Raw genomic sequence first — 20,985 nt, forward strand, 5'->3', positions numbered from 1 at the left:
GTCTCTATACCAGCAGAACCCAGCTATCTTGGGGCCTTCCTACTTCCAGCACAGGCCTCATCTCAGCAGGGAGTCACATATAAGAAAAAAGTGAAGCAAACAACCAGCAAGCAGATGCATAGGATTAAAAAAAAAGATTAGCCAACCCAAATCCAATTCCCAGACTGCTGCAAGGCAAAGCAGCTTTGACAGAAGCCCTTCTGGAACACTGGAGATGGAGACAAACCTAACCAGTGCGTCCTGCAGGAAGACATCCTAAAGCCAGCTCTAGAGGAGATATCACGCCTCCTCTCCAAAGGCTGCTTCTCAGAGCTCCTTGTGGAGGTCTCTCTCTCCTTGATTCCTAGTCACCAGGTAGTCATGGATTCCGCTTTCCTCGGGACAGCCCTGGGTGACGGCTGAGTATTACTAACAGCGCCCCCTTGCATGCTCAAGAGAGTCCTGGGAGAACAGTAAATAATAATGGCTTTTCTCCTCATTCCCTGCTGACTGGCCTCTAGCGTCAGCCAAGGCCCTGTGGCAGAGCAGGCTTGCAAGCAAAGGACACCCTTGGAAGGCAAGGGAGGGAGCAAGGTTCTTCTGCCAGTGCTTTGATTGTCTTGTCTTCTGCACCCCAGAGTCTTCTTGTTAATTCCATACGATCCTGACCTCACCAATCAGTCTACATTCTCTCAATGAGGAAACGAAAGCCCAGAGTTTCATACTTGCTCAAAGTCAAACATTCAGTATTTCCCAAAGCCGAGACTCAAACTCAGCTCAGCCTGAGTCCAAACACACTGTTTCCCACGAGACCAGGTAGAGTGACCAGCAGGAGAGGATCAGCTTGGCATACCCTTAATTTCCAAGAGAGGAATGAACAAGCTCCCATGTGCTACATACAGAGATTCTAAGGCCCGGAGAGGGTTGGTGCCTTACTCAAGATCACACAGTGCATAAGCGACAGAGCTTGGGCTAGAACCAGTACCCTTAATCCCAAAACATCCCTGAGCTTTTCCTGAGCAGACAAGAAGGCTTGGTGCTACTCTGGGAGAAAGCCTGGGTTACCAGTGTTTCCATCTCTCCCTCTGTTGGTTCTGCTTGTATAATTCAGACTCTGTCTTAGTTTCCTCCTCCAACAGACTCTCTGGAGGCCCTGCTGGCCCCTCTCCCAGAGAAAGGAGGCTGCACCCAGACCCCAAGCAACTGCATTGCCTCAAGGAGGTGTGGAGCAGGAGTAGTATTCAGACCCTGGAAGCTCTCACTACAGTGCCCATTTCCCAGAGTCATCAATGTGGAATGCCACATCAGAGGTGTCCTAACCACATCACCCAAACTTAGTTTGGTATTTAAGACCCTCTCTTCTCCACCTTCACCCTTATATGTATCCTATGCTCTAGCCATACGTGCCGAAGCGTACCCTGCTTCGCTTTTTCTAGTCATCAGGCTTTATCATGTGCTGTTCCCTCTGCCTGGAGTACCCTTTCTCCCACCTATCTGAAGAACTCTTATTCATCTGTCAGGATCCAAATCAAATGCCCCTTCCCAGGGCATCAATAATCATACTGGTGGGTCCAATGGATTATTTACAAGTGTCCCTTCTGATTGGTCAGTGACAGTGACAAGCAGGTTTTTAAATATTTATATTTTCCCCCAGCCTTTCCCTCTGTGTAGTCTTCCCTGACCCTAGATAGGCTCATCCTTCTCCCGGGCTCCTTTACATCCCTCTGCTGCAGGCCTTGTCCCACTGGCTGGCATGGTTCTGCTGCCTCCCTAGATGGTGAGTTTCTGAAGGGCAGGGACCCTGACTGGTCATCATGGTATATCCCCAGGGCCACACCAATGCCCAAGCAGCCATGCTTGTACCTTGGGTACAGGTTTTGATACTGGGAGGCAACTGCTAGGAGCTGGAGGAGCACCAGGACACTTCAAATAGCCCCCATGTTCGATAGGAGGTACATCCTACGAGTTCTCACATCGTGTGCATTCTCACATCAACTCACTCCTTCTGATAAGTATTGCTTCCACTTTGTAGGTGGAGAAACCAAAGCACAGAGAGATAAACTTTGCTAGGTAGGGGCACCTGAGTGGCTCAGTGGTTGAGCGTTTGCCTTTGGCTCAGGTCATAATCCTGGAGTACTGGGATCGAGTCCCACATCAGGCTCCCCATGGGGAGCCTGCTTCTCCCTCTGCCTGCGTCTCTGCCTCTCTCTCTGTGTCTTTCATGAATAAATAAATAGAATCTTTAGAAACAAACAAACTTGGCTAGTTAAGTGATGGGCTGGGGATTTGAATCCTAGTCTCAGTGTAAAGTGCCTACTCTTTCCATGCAGTCTCTGAATTCCAAGCACCCTTGCTTGGGTGAGAGCAGTCTCAGCTTTGGGAATTCTGCTCAGCCCGCCAGAACTACACTCAGGATAGTGGGGAGCCTATGAGCATAGACTCACTCCCCTCACCTGCAGTGGCCCCAGGCTAGGAGCACCACATAAGTGGGACCAACTTTTTGCCCTGAGCCTCCCTTTACAAGCCTCAAAGCCAAGCCTGGCCTTTGGCTGCCCTTGGCATAAATTCTAAATAAGGATTCTAGGAAGCAGTTCTGCAAAAGATGTAGTGCTTTCCAGGGTGAACCAAAAAGACAAGATACAAATGACCCTCCCACAGGGTCACATTTGCATTGACTACTTAGAAGATCCTTTCTGTCCCAGGTACCACCTACATGTCAAACTGTCATTCTCAAGAGGACTTCAAGGTGGCTTGGTGGAACCAGCCCCAAGCCTTGAGCCACGAGATCTGGGTTCAAATTCTGACCTCAGTGTTTAACTTGCCCTATGACCTTGGCAAGCCACTTTACCTTTCTGACTCTTGCTGGCTTTGTAAGTCAAGAGGTTGTTGGGAAAACAGAATGGAGGTGATTAGTACCAAGTGCCTGGCATGGGCTGAATTTCCCTCTATAAATGGGGATTGGCTAGGAGCCTAAAATATCCCTGTCCTTCCAGAGAAAGTCCCTGGTCTCCTCTCCAGCCAGTCTCAGTAATCTTCAAATTCCCCAGGTAAGATCGCCACACCCCCTTTCTTAAGATAACCTGGTTTGACCTTCAGGCTTGTGGGTGGGGGAAGCACAGCCTCTTTTTTTCCTCTTCTGTCCAGAACTCTCTCCTTTGAAACCCATGTAGGAGGCCATAGGCCTCTTTTAGATGAAATTTTGCTTGGGAGAAAGTCCCTGTACTTCGAAAAACAGATAGCAGAGTCCTGCCGCCTCCACCTCCACATGGTTTGGACAAAATTTTCAGAATTTGGCTGAGCTGCAAACCCAGTATATGAAAATTCTAATTTATCCAACACAGAAGTCACACCTGTAGATTCACTGCTCCCCCATTCATATTGTAAATGGATCTTCCTTTCAAACCACATGCAACTTCTCAGATGCCTCCGTAGAGCCAAATGGTAGTCTTCCTGAAGTACTGCTATGCTCTGGAGGTGACCTGAGCAGGCATTTCTTTTCTTTCTTTTTTTAAAGATTTTATTTATTTATTCATGAGAGACACACAGAGAGAGGCAGAGACATAGGCAGAGGGAGAGGCAGTTTCCCTGTGGGGAGCCCAATGCGGGACTCAATCCCAGGATCCCGGAATCATGACCTGAACCAGCGCAGCCACTGAGCCACCCAGGTGCCCCCTGAGCAGGCATTTCAAGTGGAAGCTTCTACTGTGAGCTTCACAGATCACAAAGCCTGCTCACACCCAGCATCTCACCTAAGACTCACAGGAGCAGCATATTATGCTCATTTTCTAAGCTGAGAAACTGAAGCCCATACAGTGGGAGTACCTCACCTCAACTTCCATACAGAGCTGGGGCAGAACAGGACCAGAGTGACCTCGCCCCTTTCCCTATGACCTCATATCATACGGCAGAGTTTGTCACCTTTTCTTCAGCTTGCATAGCCCCAGTGGTTTCTCTTCTCTGGGTTCCCTGAAACCAACACTGTGAAGTCCCAGCTCCTGAGAATGACAACCTGTTGTTTCTGACGTCTGTGGATTTCTCCAGCCCCATAGCCGGCAGCTCCAGCTTCATGGGACATCTGTCCTACCTTCCAAATGTGACTTAGAACTGTCACCCATGTCACCTTCTCTGCTTCAAAGATGCTGATGTGGATGGGGCTGGCGGTGACATGGGGATGAAAGTCATAAATGGGTGAGTGCACCAGGCCGTACTAGGATAAAGCCAGCGAGGTGCCCAAGATGCAAAGTGTTTAAGGAAATGGTTTGTTGATAAGTTAAACATAGAATTATCATATGACCCAACAATTCCACTCCTGGGTATATATGAAAAAGAACTGAAAATCGGGTGTCCACAGCGACGCTATTCACAAGAGCCAAAAGGTGGAATCAATTAAAACGTCCATCAACAAATGAGCAGATAAAACAAAATGTGGTCTATCCATACAATGGAATTTTCTATGGCCATATAAAGCAATGAGGTACTGATCCCCACTACTAGATGGTCGAACCTTGAAAACATTTTGCTAAATGAAAGAAGCCAGTCACAAATGGCCATATGTTGTACGATGTCCAGACTATGCAAACACAGAGAGACAAAAAGCAGACCGGTGGTTGATGGGGTGCATGGGAGGGGGACATGGGGGCTTCCTTTTGGGATGATGAAAATGTTCTGGAACGAGGAAGTGGTGATTGTTCCACATATCGTGAATGTAGTAGAAACCACTGAATTGTAAACTTTAAAATAGTTTCAGTGGCATATTTTAGGTTGTATGTATTTTACTCCAATGAAAGAAAAATATAAGGAAGCAGTCACCCTTGGGTGCCAACCTGCACTTGCACGCCATGAGGGTGTGCACCTTCTTCCATTTTGTGCCCTGGTGCCTCAGCTGCTCACCCTAATGGCTGGCTCTAGTGTCAGCAGCCTCCTCCATGGAAGAGGGAATTCTGCGATTGCTCTGTAGCTTCTCGGCTCACCACCGTCCGGGAGGATCCTTCCTTGGGCAGTCCAGCTCATGGGCTGATTGAGAATAAAAACATTTGGTAAAAAGAGGGATACCTGGGTGGCTCAGCGGTTGAGTATCTCCCTTTGGCTCAGGTCATAATCCCTGTTCCCGGGATGGAGCCTGCTTCACTCTCTGCCTATGTCTCTGCCTCACTCTCTGTGTCTCTCATAAATAAAATAAAATAAAATAAAATAAAATAAAATAAAATAAAATAAAACCCCACAACATTGGTAAAAAGAGGCAGAGATAGGGAATTAGGAGCAGGAATTGCTTGGGAACAGCCAAGAAATAGTAGAGAGAAGAAAAACCATGGAGAAAGAACATGGAGAAGGGGAGGAAAGAGAAGAATTGCCAGGCTCAATTTTTAGAACGGCTTTATTGAAATCCAATTCACATACCATACAATTCACCCAGCCAAAGTGTACCATTCAATAGTTTTGAGTATACAAAGAGTACAAACTGCCAGTTGGAAGATGAATAAGTTCTGGGGATCTAAAGTACAGTGTGGTGACTATAGTTCATAAGACTCTTGTATACTTGAAAGTGTGAGAGAGTAGATCTTAAAAGTTTTCACCACACACACACACACACACACACTCACACGCACATACACACAGTAATTAGGTTAGGTGATGGATGTGCTAACTAACCTGACTTGTGGTACTGGTATTGATGCTTCCATCAAATCATCACATTGTACCTTAAATTTACACAATGTTGTGTGTCAACTGTATTTCAAGACAACTGGAAACAAAACAAATTTTATTTCATTTTATTTTTAATGACTTTTTAAATTTATTTATTCATAAGAGACATGCAGAGAGAGGCAGAGACATAGGCAGAGGGATAAGCAGGCTGATAAGCAGGCTCCCCTCCGAGGAGCCAGATGCAGGACTCGATCCCAGGACCCCAGGATCATGCCCTGAGCCAAAGGCAGATACTCAACCACTGAGCCACCCAGGTGCCCCAAAACAAATTTTAAAATGGTTTTTAGTACAGTCGCAGTTACATACACTATCACCATAGTCAATTTTAGAACATTTTTATTATGAAAAGAGAAATCATCCCCCTCCCTGCCTTCAGCTCTTGAACACTGCATCGAGGAGTCAGGGTAGTATCTGCCTGTGGGGATGGGGAATCTCCGGAAGGAGGGGCTGAGGCTGGAACCAGGATGGAGCATGGTAGCCAAAGGCCCTGAGCAGTCATGAGGTAGAGGGGCATTTGGTTCAACTGCTAAAGAGAGCAAACAACTACTTAGGATTGCTAGCAAAGGCAAAAATTCACATGCCTAAAGTCCCAACCATTCCGCTCCTGGTTTAAGCCCTCGAGAGACTTTTGCATTTGTGCAAGAAAACAAAGTAAGGGTGCTGGTTGCAGCAGTTTGTGATTGGGAAGAAAAGGAAACAGCCCAAGTGTCCCTCAGCAGGGAAAAGGATCTGTATGTTGTGGACCCTGCACAACGTGAGCTATTATATGACAAAGAAAATGAATGATTCCCTGTGCATGTATATAGACAGAGACATTTTTCAAAAACATTGTGACCTGTGAAAAAAATGAGGTTGTGAAAGCCTGCATGTAGTCTAACACTATATGTGCAACATTTTATCATATGCAAGCCATCATAAATAATTTTTACTTTCTATTTTGAAATGATTTCAGACTTAGGGGAAAGTTGCAAAATAGAACAAAGAATGTCTGTATACTTTCAGATTCCCCAAATGTTTGCTTTATCAATGTCTCCTCCCACTATATAAACACATATATATGCTTTATCTTCTTACCTCTGTCTAATCTCTACAGGTGTATGGATATAGATACAGATATACATATATACACATACATGTAGGAGGCATGTTTGGGTGTGCACAAATATACATATATATGTATTATTTCTCATTGAATTATTTATTTTTTTATTTATTTTGCTTTTTAAAGATTTTATTTTGGGGGTGCCTGGGTGGCTCAGTTGGTTAAGCATCTGACTCTTGATTTCAGCTCAGGTCACGATCTTAGGGTTGTGAGATTGAGTCCCACATTGACTCCACTCTGAGTGTAGAGCCTGCTTAAGGTTCTCTCCCTCTCCCTCTGCCTCTTCCTGCCTCCCCCTTTCATATACTATCTCTCTAAAAAAGAAAGAAAGGAAGGAAGGAGGAAAGAAAGAAAGAAAGAAAGAAAGAAAGAAAGAAAGAAAGAAAGAAAGAAAGAAAGAAGAAAGAAAGAAAGAAAGAAAGAAAGAAAGAAAGAAAGAAAGAAAAATTTTATTTATTTGTTTGTTTATTTTTTTTTTTATTAATTTGAGACTGGGTGAGGAAGGGTAGAGGGAGAATGAGAGGGAGAGAGAATCACAAGCAGAATCTCCACCGAGTGCAGAGCTTGACAATGGGGCTCAATCCGATGGCCCTGAGATCATGACCTGAGCTGAAACCAAGAGTTAGATGCTTAACCACACAGGCCCCCCTAGAGATTTGACTTTTAAATAATCTCAATACCCAATGTGGGGCTCGAACTTACAACCACACGATCAAGAGTTATATCTTTTATTGACTGAGCCAACCAGGAAACCTTCTCTGAGCTATTTGAATGTCAGGTTTATTGACATATAATTTACATATTAATAAACATATTCCTTCTAAATGTACAGTTTGATGAGTCTTGAAAATAGAGTGAGAGGGGGAGGGAGAGAAAAAATATCAAGCCGACTCTGCTGAGGACAGAGCCCTATGAGGGCTCCATCTCACCACCCCAAGATTATAACCTGAGACAAAACCAAGAATCTGACACTTAACTGACTGAGCCTGTTTGGCCAGAGGTTTATCAATTTTCTTGACATTTTTGAAGAGACAGTTTGTGCTTTCATTTATTTTCTCTATTGTTTTTCTGCTTTCTATTCATTGATTTCTACTCTTTTCTTTACCATTTCCTTCTTTCTACTTGCTTTGGTTTTAATTTTCCCTGCTCTGTCTAGTTTCTTAAGATTCAAAGCTTAAGTAATTGATTCTAGAACTTTCTTCTTTTCGAATATATTCATTTTTAATACTATAACTTTCCCTCTATTATGCTGCTTTAGCTGCATCACACAGACTTTGATATGCTGTGTTTTCACTGTCATTCAGTTCAAAATATTTTCTAATTTTATTTATGATTTCTTTCCACATATTGTTTGCTGATGCATACATGTATTTTCAAAGTTAAAACAAATCCGTAGATGAAAATGATACATAACAACCTCCAGATGGGGCTCATCCCTGGGAGTGAGGGACAGATGTAAACGGGGTGGGATATTAACAATCCTCACCAACATTTCCTTTCTCTTCTTCTTCTGAGCATAAGAGATGATTACACTTCACTGACCCTTTGAAGTTATACAGGGACATACGACTTGCTTTAGGCAATGAAACGTGAGCAGAAATGACATATGCCACTTCCAAATGAAACATCTAAGAGCTAAAGTGTGAGTGCTCATGCTCCCTTCTCCACATGGCAAGCCCTGAAGTCACTTGTTGAGATCACAGCACCATAAAATGAGGGAGCAGCCATCAGCCGGGGGTCCTGAGAGACTACGTGAATAGGCCTCTCTCCAGTCAATCCTCATTGGAAATAGAAAATGAGAGAAAAAGAGATCTTTGTTATTTAAAGCTACTGAGGTTTGGGGATTGTTTGCATAACTTAGCCTTTCCTGACTAATCAGGGAGCTTTGACTGGACAGTTGGTACATGAGTGTTTGCCATACGATTTTCTATGATTTCTGTACATTTTAAATATTTAGTGTTTCTCAAGGAAAGCCATATTAGAGGAGGAGAGGAGGTAGAAGAGGAGGAGGAGGCTCCTGGGGTGTTGGTTGGGCTTTTTTGTTGTACCCCGCAAGTTGTTTCTCCATCTTGCCTTTGGGTCTGAGCCAGTTAGGGCAGAGGGGACTGGCTGTATCTCCAGCCAGATCATCACCTGGGGACAGATGCTCCTCCATCACCTTCTCCTTCTTCAGACCACTTGACACCATCTGGTACATCCTATATTTATTTGTATGTTTATTGTCTCTTACCCTGTAAAAAGTGAAGTCCTTGAGACCAGGGACTTTATTTCTAATGCCAGTCCCTAGAACATGTCTGGCACATGGAAGCAAATCAGTATCGGTTTATTAAATGAACAAATGCAGAAGGTTGCTCCCACTGGTCATCTCTGCCCAGAGAGGATAGGGCCCCCATCTTCTCTCTGCTCCACCTTCCTTCTCCCTTGCCCTTCCTCCTAAGTGAATGCACAATGGAGTTGATGAAAGTATAAGCCACTCATTACTCAAGGGCCCAGATATAAATTCCAAAGCTATGGTCCGTGGAGAATGTGGATGTGTACCTGCATCTGTCAGTCTTTTGGGGGTGGGATGAGAGCCTTGGGGCTGTGCTCCTTGGGTAGACATCTTCTGCTCCTTTCCTTGCCCAGGTGAGAGTCTGGTGGAAAAGGTGCCAGAGAGGCAAAGGACAGATAGCACCTTCCCACCAAGGTCTTCCCCACAGCCTCAGGGAGGAGCCTGGAGCTTGGTTTTCTCCAGCAGATGCAGGAAACATGGGCCTTGCTACTAGGGCTGCTGGGAGGGCCCTGCCTCACCACTTAGCTGAAGAAACTCCCTGGCCACTTGGGCATGGAGACGCTCTGGCTCCACCAGCCCACGCAGAAGCCTGAACTCATGTAATTAGACATAATGACACATGGCAGGCGCTTCCAGCATCTCATGCTCTAATGACATATCCGCCTTCCAGACCATCTCAGAGGCCAGCAAGGCTCTAATTAGGTCTGGTGCCAGCAGGTGGGAGAGCCAAAGAACCTTGGCCTTGGAGTTCGTCAACCTGTGGGCCAAGTCTAGTTTGGCTACTTTTTGACTATGAGGTTCTGGACGAGCCAATTCAATTTCCCAAGCTTTCATTTTTCTCATCTGTAAAATGGGGCTATAAATTTATACCATACAGGGCTGTTGTGAGGAGTGTGAGTCCTCTCCAGGGACTCTGCTGGTGGGACTGGAGCTGGAATCGCTTGCGTCTTGGGGAGGGGCTGGGTGCAAGGGAAACCAAACCTCCAAAGGCCAATTTGACCAAAGCTAAGGGTCATAAGATATGTACTCTTCTAGTGCATTTGTTCTTCTTTTAAGATAATATCCTATGGATTTTTTTTTCATTGTATCACATGGGAGATTTTCATCTTAAACTGATTTTTCATAAATCCTTTAAAAAGTCCTTTTCTGTCTTCTCAGCACTTCAGCATTTGGGGGATTCTTTTGCAGATTTTGCTAAATAAGCAACTCCACAAATTGTCCAAATTTGTTGCTTTGCTCAAAATGTATTTCTTTTAATTATATTTTTCGATTTTGATTTCAATTTTTATTAACATTTTACATGCACTCCGTTCTGCAAGACTTACAATTGTAGCATCCTATCTAATCTCTTTGCCCTCAATTCCCAGCCACCAGAGACTACTGTTTTCAACAAGACACAGCAATTTCTTTTTCATTTACTTTTGTGCTTCCAAATAACATGTTCATTCTGTTTTTAAAATCTTATATAAGTTCATTTTTTTGTGGTTGAAAAACTCTTCATTGAATTAAATGCATAAAATATCAATGTATGTACAAAAGGATTTATTTTATTTTTTATTCTTTAAAAAAATTTTTATTTATTTATGTATTTATTCATGAGAGACAGAGAGAGAGAGAGAGAGAGAGAGGCAGAGAAACAGGCAGAGGGAGAAGCAGGCTCCATGCAGGGAGCCTGACGTGGCACTTGATCCTGGGTCTCCAGGATCATGCCCTGGGCTGAAGGCACTAAACCACTGAGCCACCCGGGCTGCCCATACAAAAGGATTTAATGCATAATATGTACAATTATCTTTAAAAAGGCAGGACACAAATCCTAAGAATGAATTCTTGCTATTTCCTTTTATTTCTTTTTTTAAATACAGTTTCTTCATTGGTTTGCTTAAGAATGCCCAAAGTGAGGTCCAAACTCATGACCCAGAGATCAAGAGTTACACGCTCTGCTGAGCCAGCCAGGTGCCTCATCCCCTTTTATTTCTTGATTTTCAGTTTTAGATTTAATCTGCTACCCTCATACTTTGGAAAAGAAGAGTTTCCTTCCTGTACAATCCCCCTCTATGCTTCCCCTGGTAACATCTTCCTTACATGATCATGTCATTAATTTGGGGTTGGATGAATATTCAGAGTTTGTTTTATGACAATGTAAATGTTATTGACAGCCCAGCCACATAGAGTACTATGATTACATTGACTTTCTTGCATGTGTTTCTATTTCTCCTGGGATTATCCAACTTCATTGTTTTTTGCTTGCTTATTTTCAGGGTGCTACCTGGTTAACCCCAAACCCTATGGCTGGAGATGAGGTCATTAGGCAACCCTCTGCTTCTTTTTTTTTTTTTTTTTTTTTTTTTTAGAGATATACAACAGTGGTCTCCTTTAACACTTTTACAATGTTGTGTGGCATGGGATTAGAAAATAATTCTAAGAGACTTCAAGTTACAGAAAATATGTAAGAATGGTGTGAAGAACTCCATTTGCCCTACATCCAGACACCCTATTCACATTTGACCAGTTGCTCCCATGATATCATGGATAGAAAGTGACCCAGCCCAGCATCCTATGCCATGCCTCTGTAGAGTTCCTCTGTCCTACCTTAAGTCTCACACTCTTGATGTTTTAAAGAGAACAAGCCAGTCATTTTTGCAAAACGTTGCTCCATTTGGATTTATCCATGTTTTCCTGGTAATTATGCCAGGATTGTGCATTTGGGGGCAGGGATAGCACAGGAGAAATGCTGTGTTCTCTCACTGCCCCTCTCAGTGTCAACCAATGTCAACTCGTTGACACTGGTGGTGTTAACCTTGATCACTATTTGACCCGGTTTCTCCATCGTCAAGGTTACTTTTGTGCAAACAAGTTTCTGGGTGGAGATACTTTAACACTATGTAAAAATTCCATTCCTTATTTCCCTTATGTCTCTAGTTTTAGCATTCCTCGATGCCACCTGCCTGAAATCATCATCATCATCATCATCATCATCATCATCACCAAAATGTGATTTTCTTCTTCCCTTGTTTTTTGGCATTCTATTGTAAGGAAAAACATTCTCTTCTACTTATTTATTCATTTGTCCACAATGGTGTGGATTCATGGATTCCTATTTTATTTGATGGGCTATGACCCATCACTCATTAATTTTGGTATGTGAATTATACCAGGTTTGGCCAGAAGAAGCCCCAGCCAGCTCTTGTGTCCTTTTGGCATGTGTCCCTTCGTTCTCTGGGCACTCCTTTACTTTCTGACACTAGGCTTATCTAGTACTTTCTTTGGCCCTACATAGGAGCCAGCCATTCCTCCAAAGAGCTTGATATCGGTCTAGGAGGAGGATGCTATTTTAAAAATAAGATCTAGGTGTTAAGTGTGCTTGTTGCTACTGGTGTGTTGCTGCTCCCAGACCTTCTTGAAGAGCAGAGCTGTAGAAACACACACACATACACACACTTTCTGGCTGACCACTCCATTTCCAACCCAGCACCAAGGAGTTCTTCAGTGTTTTCTTTTCATATTCATGCCTCCCTTGTCAGCACGAAATCTGCCTCCTTTAATCCACATGGATGATGCAACTGTTCCATCCCCTGCATACATCTGTCCTCTGACCCTCTAGGTTAGGATCCCACCCAGCCTTAACTCTGGCCTCACAGGGGCCACCACATCTCTGCCCGCCCGCCCCCCCCTCCCCCCATCTGCCCTGAGACTTCCTGCTGGATGATCTGAGAAAGGAAGGCAGGCAGGGGGAAGAATGGCAAGAAGAGAGAGTGGGGGAAGAGGGAAGAAGGGAAAGAAAGAGAATAGGCCAACAGGCATGGGATGGATTTTATAGCTTCAGAAGATTTCTGGCATTTTCAAGAATGTTTCCATTGTCTCTACCTCACCTCCCTGATGTAGCCACTGGAGGGAAGTGGAATAAAGACAGCAGGGAGAGCAGGCTGCACCCCAGTTTGAGCTGCAGATCCCAGAGGTGGAGGAGTCTGAGGCTCCCGACCCTGGCTTCCCTTGGGCCTTCAAAGGCTTTGCCCACTCATCTCCTGCATATTATTAAAGACTTTACGCATTTAAATAATTTTTTTTTAAGTAGAGGTAAATATGGTTAGCTCCAAGAGTTGGTGATATGGCAAACTGATTCTCTGCTACACTGTCAGGATGAGGACTGGGAGGTGAAGAGGGTCCCTATGCACAGACTCTCAGGTCCCCTCCTTCTCCACCCAGAGTACTTCTACTCATCTGTGTTTGAACTACTGGGCCTTACCAGGTTCTTCTTAGGTTTACAAAGAAAACTGAGCCTGGATGCAAGTCTCACTGGGCCTCCAGCTTGCTGTGTGACCCCGGGCAGGCCCCTTACCTTCCCTGGGCCTCAGCTGCCCCTTGGGGAAAGGAGAGGTTGGCTTCTGAATTCTGTGCATCTCTGCCTTAGGAGGTGGCACACACAGCTGGGGACTGGTGGAGTCCTCTTTGGCCACCAGTTCCCAAGGCAAGGGAGAGAGGAGCCAAGCTTCCTTTCTTCTGCCAGAGGAATAGGTCCTCGGGCTGGGGCTGGGCCTGCAGCCAAGGGGAAACACAGACAATACACTGGAGTCACCCTGACCACTTGGGACACATTGTGCAACTTCCGCCCCGGGCCTGCAAATAAGACTTTGGCCCTTGGACTTTGAGCTCTGAGCAGCCCTCTCCCCTTCCCAGGACTGAGGCCCTCCAGTCTAGGAGACAAGCCTGGGGAGTGGACAGGGTGCTTTCTTAGTCCCAAAGGTGGCCAGGTGGCTCTGAGTTCTCACCAAGGAGGGTTTTACCAAAAGGGGTCAGAACACATGCTGCGGGAGCAAATGAAGGAGGCCAGCAGGTGGGGAAACTCTGTGTGAAAGTGTGTTTGCCTGTGTCTGTGTGTGAGCAGCAGCACATGTGAGCTAGGTGGGAGGATTTGCCTGTGGCACGGTCATCCCCATGGTCCACGGTCATCAGGGGAGTGATACTTGAAGGTTGTCTGGATGCCGCCTTAAGCCCATGTAGACGCATAGGAATAAATGCACCAATCTGCCCAGGAAGTGAGTCCAAGTGTTTGGGGGCACCTTGGTGAGCTGATGTATGTGTGTGTTAGCTGTTCCCATGCATGCATATTTTGGGACATGTTGCAGATTGCATGCATGTGAGATGATGCACGTGGGTGTGATTCCCTGGGACCATGTGTGGGTTGTGTGGCTAGGAGTGTGTACTGATGGATGTGCATGTGGGTGTGAATCATGTATATGTGTATATTGGTGGGTGGTCGTGTCTGCCCACTGTGAGTACAAATGTGTGTGTGTGCTCACACAGGTGTGAGCCCCCAACTGCTGAGCCTGTGGTCTCTGTGGGGGTATGATGGTTTGTAGACATGTACAGCCTCTGGTCCATGTGAGTGCACGTGAAGTATGGATGTTCATGCAAGTGCTGGTGTAGGACACGTGTCCCTGGGGATTCAGCCCAGCTCATCACGTGCTTCACCTTATCGCTCCCCACAAACCTGCCAAGGACCCTGCATGCTTCCAGTAAGTCTGCATTCTGAGCCCAATTTCTCCACCTGTGCCATGGAGGGTGGGGCTGGTCTGGAGGAGTTATCAGGCTCCTCCTCCCTTTGTGGGAGCCTGTGTGAGAACCCACAAGGAACATGGATAATATGGGGAAATTGAGAGCTCAGAAATCCTAAGATTTGCCTTGGCCCCTGGGTGAGGGGCAAGAGGCTGGGATGGGATACACCCAGAAAGGGCCTGAGGGATCTGCTGGAGCCTTCCACCTGATCAGGCCCTGCTGCAGCCCAGAGGCAGGGGGCTGCCCTGAGTGACTACCCAGGGCTCTGGAAAGGGAAAAAGGAGTATAGGGGGATGGGAATGGCCTCCGTGAGCAGCTCCCAAAAGGAGTCTCAGGGGCTTTGGGTGGGAGGCAGGACTACACCTCCCTACTCACTCAAGGAGTCTGTCCTACCTTCCTTACTCCTTAACTGGTGGGGCCCTGAGTGACTCCTATCATGGAGGCACCTTCATTCCCCTCAGGACTGTTTTTGTTTTTGTTTTTGTTTTGTTTTGTTTTGTTTTTGTTTTTGTTTTTTTTAGGGCTGGTTTTAAAATTCAAGGCTTTGGCCTGAGTGTCAGAGATGATCCTGAAGCTGGTGGAAAAGCTTGCTTAATGCCTGCTCTGCTTTGTCCAGGCCCTCTGCAGGGCTGGCGGGATGGGGTGCTTTTTGCTGCCTTCACTACCTTATCTACCCCCACTCCTCGCAGTCCCTCCCAGCCGTGATGCAGACAAGCCCTGTGTGCAGCATAGTAAAGGGACAGCATCGAAGCATCACGGTACATTCCACCTTTGCTGCAAAGGGCAGTGTCAGCACAAGAAGGTTCTGTTTGCAGAGAAGAGGTTCACTGCAAGGAGCTCAAAGAAGCTATAGCCCCATCCAGCCCCACTGTGATGTGCCCACAGGACTCAGGTTCTGAGCCTAACCACCCAGGCCAAGGACTCTGGGCTTGGAGAAGAGGGAAGCGATTCCACAGGAAAGGAAGTCCTCGATGTCGCCTACAAAAGTCAGGGCCAGTGAGAAGAACAGAGGGCACCCCAGATATTTCAGACAGAGGAAGTTTAATATGGGCAATTGGTTACCCAGGAGAGGAAAGAGCTGAAAAGCCAAACAGCAAATGGTAAGACAGTGTAGTTTGGGCATGAGCTACTACCAGGTCAGGGTGGGGCAACACACGGAGGAGGTGACAATTCTGCTTGGGGGTGGTGGAATCATGGCAGGAGCCACTGCATGGCTGAACCACAGAGGATTGGGTAGTTTTGTAGGAGCTGAAGATGAGAAGACAGTACTGGAACAATGACACCCTCCCCCCACGAAGCAGAGGGAGAGGGGGAGAAACATTCTGGTGTCTCCCACCTCCCCAGACCTCTCCCAGTACTTCCCAGTGGCCCAGCCTAGCATGAAGCCAGTTGGCAAAGGAGCCTGGGAAAAGCAGTTTGCAGGAGATGGGCTGTCACATATGAAAGCAAATGGGCAATGCCCAGCACTTCCCCCTGTCACACTCTGCATGGGGTGAGAACTCAGGAAAAGCAAAGAAATATTTGGCACTGTCCCCGGGACTATGGATATGACTAAGTTTTGATAAGAGTTTAATGGACCACGCACATACACACCTTTCCCGGTGCCACCTGCTTCCTAAGTGTGGCTTCAAGCAGTCCCCACCCCAGCCCAGCGAACTCAGGACAAGACCCTTGTGCTGGAGTCAAGGAAACTGAGGCTTTCAGAAGGGAAGTAGCTTCTCTCAGGCCTCACAGCTGGAAGATGGCAGAGCCTGGGCTCATATTCACATTGGTGTGACTCCAGGGCCCGTGGGCCTGAGAGAGAAATGGTAAGTCTGGTGTCAGGTCCTACTGCTGGGAGCAGATGCTGATTACCAATCTGGGTTGGAGGCACTGAGTAAAATTCTCTGAAGGAGAGAGGATAGGGTGAGGCCAGCTGGGGAGAGAGACGCTGATGGCAGATTGGGAAACAGAGTGTAGTGGGAAAGAGCAGGACGTGGGGTCTCAACAGGCTGGGTCAAATCTGCTCTGCCGCATACCAGTGTGTGACCGGATCTCTGAGCCTCAGCTTCTCATCTGTAGAATGGGCATAATAGTAGGAGTAGTCCCTGCCTCACAGAGCTGTGTGAGAACTGTGAGTTGGATAAGTGTTTGCTACTATTCAGTGCTATTCTCATTTCTGTTTTGTAGGTTAGGAATTGAAGAGGTAAAGCAGATGAATGAAGATGGTACCACTAAGAAGTAGGATATGACTGAGTCTGGGCTGCCTCTGTGGCACTCCCTCTGACCCTCTCCTTTGTGGTCTGGCCCCCCAGACTCCTTCTTTATCTCTGTGGCCCACACCACCCATCCCCGCTGTGATGTGGAGTTGCCTTCTCCTTGTGTCTCCCCTCTGACAAGTCACCTCCTCCTGGCAGCCTCCAAACTTGGAGATGCCACCAGCTTCCTGCTATTGCTGGCCTCTGGGCTGCAGTACCATATCCCACTGGGTTTCTCAGCTCTTCCATCCTTCTAGCCAGCCCCCTATATCAACTTCTCTCCGTTAGAAACCTAGTGTTTTGGTTTTCCTGCTGATACCTCGCCTGGTACAATTGTCACCAGTTATTGTGGGATTCCTTGGATGAGGAACGCTTCCACGTGCCTCTCATGTGTTAAAGCACAAGGTAGGAACCCTCGCCCCACTTGACAGAAGCAGAAGTAGAAGTAGGGCATCTGGAGAGGAGAAGCCACTGGCCTGCAGTCACACAGCTAATGAGAGACAGGGCTGGGGCTCCCAGTCAGGGGGTAGAAATCCAGAGCCCACGCCCTGCCTACCGCCTGGCCTGCCATTGGCCATCCTGACTGCCAGATGACTGCCTAGGTGCCAGAACCCTGCCCTGATGGCAGCCTCTGTGACATCTCCATCTGGCTGCTCTGCCCTACAACAGCCCTCAGTGACATGACTGTGGATGGCATCTCTGCACCTGCTCTCCAGCTGAAGACCCCAGTGTCTGCCGAGGGGCCAGTAGGGGATTTCGGACCCTTCACGCTCCGTGGCCTCCTCGCTCTTCTTCCTCACTCCAGCGTCTCTTCCTGCCAGCCTCTTCCGCCCCTGCCACTCCTGGCATGCCACTCCATGCCAGAACCCTCGATGACTCATCCACATAGAGCTTTCGCTTCCTCCTTCTTGTTAGAGGCTCTTGACCTGCTGCAGCTGCAGAAAGGAGGTGCCTCCTTGGGGGCTCAAAGGCCCGGAGGAGCAGCCATGGGCCCTGCTGAGGGCTCAGGGGCCAGACCCAAGGAGCTGGGGTGCTGTCCCTGTGGAGCATAAGGTGGCAAGAGGGCTTCTCAGGCTCCCTGCCAGACACTAGCCTGGGCCAAACTCTCTCCAAATGGCCAGTCACCTACACAGGCTGGCATACCGGGAGACCGACCTAGAATTTTTAAGCTGGAATTGTGCCTCTCCTACTTATGAGACATCAGAGGGACCCGTCTTCATTCATTTGTTCGTTTGTGCATGGATGCTTCATGACTTTCTCCCTCTGTTCCCTCATTTAACAAATCTGTCCTGGTCTCCTAGGTACCAAGTAGTCCCTAGTGGACCAAGAAGCCAAAGTTCATTCTCTGCCCATGAGGATCTCCCAGGTGAGAGGGTGGGAAGTGAGGTTGAGGGACAGATCTGTAAACAGAGAACCTGAGTGGGGTTAAAGAAAACCCAAAACAGGGACACCTGGGTGGCTCAGCTGTTGAGCATCTGTCTTTGGCTCAGGGCGTGATCCCAGGGTTCCGGGATCGAGTCCCACATCAGGCTCCTTGCATGATGCTTCTCCCTCTGCCTCTGTCGCTCTCTGGCTCTGTCTTTCATGAATAAGTAAAATTAAAAAGAAAAAAAGAAAACCCAAAATGGTAGGGAAGCCTTGGGGGTACTTCTGAGATCTCTTCATACAGTTTACCAGACATGTGTACACAGAAATGCTTCCTTATTACAAGCTGGCTTCCTCTCCCTTTAGAGCATTCTATAGCTCCCAGCTGCTCCAAGGGCAAGGCTAAAAATTAAACTTCACTGAGCCTCCTCGGTGCAGGTGTGTTGTGCAACTTCGAGGGGTTGGGGAGGGCCCATTCATATCCTAGTCTAAGGGGATGGCATCTGGTTGAATGACCCTGCTGTGGAGTCAGACCTGGGTTACACTTAGGGTCATTTTCTTACCATGTGACTTTAAGGAAGTTGGTCATCTCTGAGCCTTGGTTTACTCATCTGTAAAATGAAGCTATTGATAACGTCAGTGTTGTGTTTTTGCAAGAATTCAACGCGATCATCCGTGCAGAGCACCTGGTACCATGTAAACAGTGAAGCACTTGGTAAATGCCAGCTGTCAAAACAAATACTACTGTTTACAATAAGGTTCTATGGGTGCCTGAATCCCCCCCTACCCCCATGTATGTGTCTGTCTGGCTGTCTCAAGGGTGGTCAGGGAAGGCTTCCCAAAAGAGGTGACATTGACCTTGTGTCTTGAAGGAGAAAGTGGGGGAAAAGCATTCTAGGTAAGGGGAAAGGCCAGATGAAGTCAGGGTGTGGGGAGCACTTTGGGGCAGGCAAAAGGACCAGGCCAAGAGTGGCCTGGAGGGGTGGGCCTGGGCTCCTCAGGCCTCGACGCTGTAGCCTGGCTGGGAGCAACTGTTGGATCTGAGTGGGTGGGGGCTGCCCCAGCTTGGTATCTGAGATACTGGCAGCTCTCACCCTTTTGTCCCCTCCCATTTCTGGGCCTCCACTTCCTTCCCCTGCACAGACCACAGAGGCATTTCAAAGGAAGCTGCTACTTATTTTAGCAGTGATCCCTGGACACCCCCACCCACAGCTACCCCTGCCCCTCTAGGCCCCTGTGAAGGGCATCAGGCCATTCTTCTGAGTCATAGCCTGAGTGAGGGCCTGGTCCTACCCCCTTTCCTGCAGCAAGCCAAGCCCAGTCTCAATGGTTGAAGACATGGGTTCAAGCCCAGCTCTGGCATTAACTTACTGGACAACATCCTAGTCCCTTCATCTTCCAAGTCTTGGGTCCCCACTGGGCAGGCACTGACCTCTGGGCAGAAAGTGGGGTGGGGATGGATGTGCTGCCACACTCCTCTGTTGTCAGACTGGAAGAACTAGAGACAGGGTTGCAGGCAAGATCAAGTTTGGGGGCCCAAAAGCTTATACTTTGGAGGTCTGGCCTTAAGAAAAACAGAATCACAAATACAGATACTTTTGAAAGTAAAATTCTATTTAGAAAGGATCTGTGCATGTGAAGCTTTTTTTTTCAGCGTCCTGAAAATCTGGTTTTTGGAGAGGGTCCCCCAAATCCTCAGGAGACAGTGAGGAAACTGAAGCAAAGAGCGAGGATGTCACTGGCTCTACACGATCACACAGTTGGGGACTGGAAGGCTAGGATTTGAACTCAGATTTGTCAAAACCTGATGCCCACATTTTGCTCCCTATCCTTGATAGCCCCTCAAAGTCCCACTGGTGTGAGGGAGGAAGGAAGAGAGACTGCTGGCGAGAACACAGGGCTATGGCCAAACAGACTCACCAAAGTCCCAGCTCTGCCCCTTTCCAGCTGTGTGACACCTCTGGAGCCTCAGTGTCCTCATCTGTAAAATGGCGTGATGGGGAGTAGTCGTGTGCTCTCTGCAGCAGCTGGCACGCAGCAGTTCTATTTCTGCCTTCACCTGGATCTTATAAGTCACCCTGAACCACATTGATGATGCTAATGGCTAACCCTTGTCTAGAGCTTACCTTGTGTCACGCATGGCTCTAAGTACAGCTACTGAAACATTAAACATTAATGTTTAATTACGAATTACTAAAGGAAGTTCCCAAGTTGCTCAGAGTGGGGGTCATCTCATCCCAGGCAGAGGGAGCAGCATGTGCAAAGTCAAAAGGCAGAAGGATACCTGTGAGGAAGGGAGAGGAACCAGGAGATGGTGAGGGACTGGAGGACTGTGTGGGCCAGGAGTAGTACAGAGGAGGCTGAAGAATTAGCTCCCTGGTTTCTTCTTGGGTTCCAATCCCCTGAGCAGCAGCTTCAGCCTTGCGTGAAAAGTGTCTGTGAGGGGAAGACCTGCTTGTGTGCAGGGTGAGTGTAGGACGCAGAACCTCAGTCAGAGGTGGTCCCCGACATTGGCCTTTGGATTGGGAGGCCATGGCAAGGCCCTGGCATGATCCTTTGCTGCCTTCCCTCCTGCTTTTCTAGTTTTGACAATTCAGAAGCCTTCACCAGTGAAGTGAAACAGGGGAAGATGTGAGCCTTACTTAGGGTCACCCCACCGACCAGCTTCTCAACCTCCCCAGCTGACCGACTCCCTGTCCACCTTTTTGTCCATCCATGAGTCTGAACACTCAATGCTGACCTGGAACAGTACTCTTCATGCATTGCCTATA

General features: G+C 47.3%; 1 long non-coding RNA gene across 1 annotated transcript; it reads left to right on the plus strand.

The window, feature by feature from the left end:
• Positions 1-13,710: 13,710 nt before the first annotated feature.
• Positions 13,711-19,837, plus strand: LOC140597862 (uncharacterized). Its single transcript, XR_011999853.1, has 4 exons — positions 13,711-13,890; positions 14,361-14,572; positions 15,134-16,420; positions 16,782-19,837. It is a non-coding gene; the product is annotated as an uncharacterized lncRNA (long non-coding RNA).
• Positions 19,838-20,985: the final 1,148 nt, after the last annotated feature.

The sequence above is a fragment of the Vulpes vulpes genome, chromosome 2, assembly GCF_048418805.1.
Source record: "Vulpes vulpes isolate BD-2025 chromosome 2, VulVul3, whole genome shotgun sequence".
NCBI classification, from domain to species: domain Eukaryota; kingdom Metazoa; phylum Chordata; class Mammalia; order Carnivora; family Canidae; genus Vulpes; species Vulpes vulpes.